General features: G+C 38.5%; 1 protein-coding gene across 1 annotated transcript in view; it reads left to right on the top strand.

Annotated features, from left to right (window-relative positions):
• Positions 1 to 95: 95 nt before the first annotated feature.
• LOC118477795 overlaps positions 96 to 1,524 on the top strand; it is a 12,623-nt gene continuing 11,194 nt past the window's right edge. The window contains exon 1 of the mRNA XM_035970107.1: positions 96 to 553. The gene's annotated coding sequence lies outside the window, so the exon portion shown is untranslated. The remainder of the gene's footprint in view (positions 554 to 1,524) is intronic.

Here is a 1,524-nt window from a genome sequence, read left to right as displayed (position 1 = left end):
GGGCGGCGGGTAATGCTGATAAAGTCAGCGTAGCCCCGCTTCGCTCCATTATAAATACCGTCCTCTCGTTCTGCCGCTAGCAGTTGGTTTGGCATAACTTGCAAGGAAAGAGCCGGGCTGTCCTCGCATGGCACTCCAGAATTATTGAGCCCGAGATAGTGGCGGCTATAAAGCTGCTCGTGATTATTCATTTTTTTCTCGAAGAGAGAACACCACTACAGTCATCATAGTTATCGTTGTAACCCAGACATTGTGAAAAGATATTGTTTCTTGTGTTTAAGGTAATCGCCAGAAGAAAAAAAATCCTAGTTAACGTGAATGAATTGTACATACAAATTTCACGTGTTTTGCTCAAAACATTTCCTGGATATTTTTGCTGTCTTTACTGCGGGGGCTCAGAACGTGACGCCTTATCGCTGGTTCCCAAGGGCGCCAGAAAGAATGCATCTTCGATCAATTCCGTAAACATACTTGTGTTTCATTTTGTTGGTTATCAACTCTCAAGAAACCATAAAACACATTCATCGCTTACGGAGATTGCAAAGGACGTTGGGTAAGTGCACTGTTTATTTTATATATTGTTCAGATTTCTCTTGGTACTTTCTAGTTCCTGACAGATTTCGTTGGCAGCAATCACAGAGGACAGAATCATACGAGGCTTCGTGAATTAAAGATTCTGAAACAAAGACAGTAGTCCATATCAATATCATCATCATCATCATCATCATCATCATCATCATCATCATCATCATCATCATCATCATCATCATCATCATCATCATCATCATCATCATCATTGTTGCTTGATTTACGGACAAAAAGTACCAGTTTAAATATAAAATGTTTAAAATTTGTTATATTGAATTGGTCCAACGTTTCGCCACGTAGGGTTCCCACTCTTCATCATCTTCATCATTACTATTATCATTATTCAGGCTTGTCCACTTTTGAATAGGAAATAATGACGCCTGCACTTTAAAGGCCCCTCGTCGTAGGACGCAACAGACATGAGTTCGAGCCTCACGTGGAGAAGTCTATTTTACTGTGTATCTCTCTTTCTGGTGGAATGTTGTATTCCATTCAGCCAAGACTGGCAATATACCGGGCAGCAGCAGAGCATCTTGTAAACAATCAAGTCGTGTCGGTTTTTGTTATTCTTTTCTTTTCTTCCTTTTTAAAAATATTTTTACGGTTCTTGCAACACAATGAGATTACATCAGTGCCGAAGATTAGACGTGTTACAAGAAATTTAAAAAAAAAGAAAGGAAGACGGAGCAGCAGTGAGGACAATAGATGTTTGAAAGAAAAGAAGGAGCAAACTACTCCAGAGCACACGTCAGTGTCGATAAGAACAAATCCCAAGGGAGACGTTAAATTCTTGTAAAATCCAAGTAAAAAATAAAGTATTTTTTATGAAGTTCTTAATACAACGATACATATTTGTCTCTATAACTTTCATTATAATGTAGTTGGTAAATGGGGCGTTTATGGTCTATTGAAAAGGCATTATTATTATTACTACTA

The sequence above is a fragment of the Aplysia californica genome, unplaced genomic scaffold, assembly GCF_000002075.1.
Source record: "Aplysia californica isolate F4 #8 unplaced genomic scaffold, AplCal3.0 scaffold00222, whole genome shotgun sequence".
In the NCBI taxonomy this organism is placed as follows: Eukaryota; Metazoa; Mollusca; class Gastropoda; order Aplysiida; family Aplysiidae; genus Aplysia; species Aplysia californica.
The sequence above is the reverse complement of the archived record's forward strand: the minus strand, read 5'-3'. Positions and strand labels throughout refer to the sequence as shown.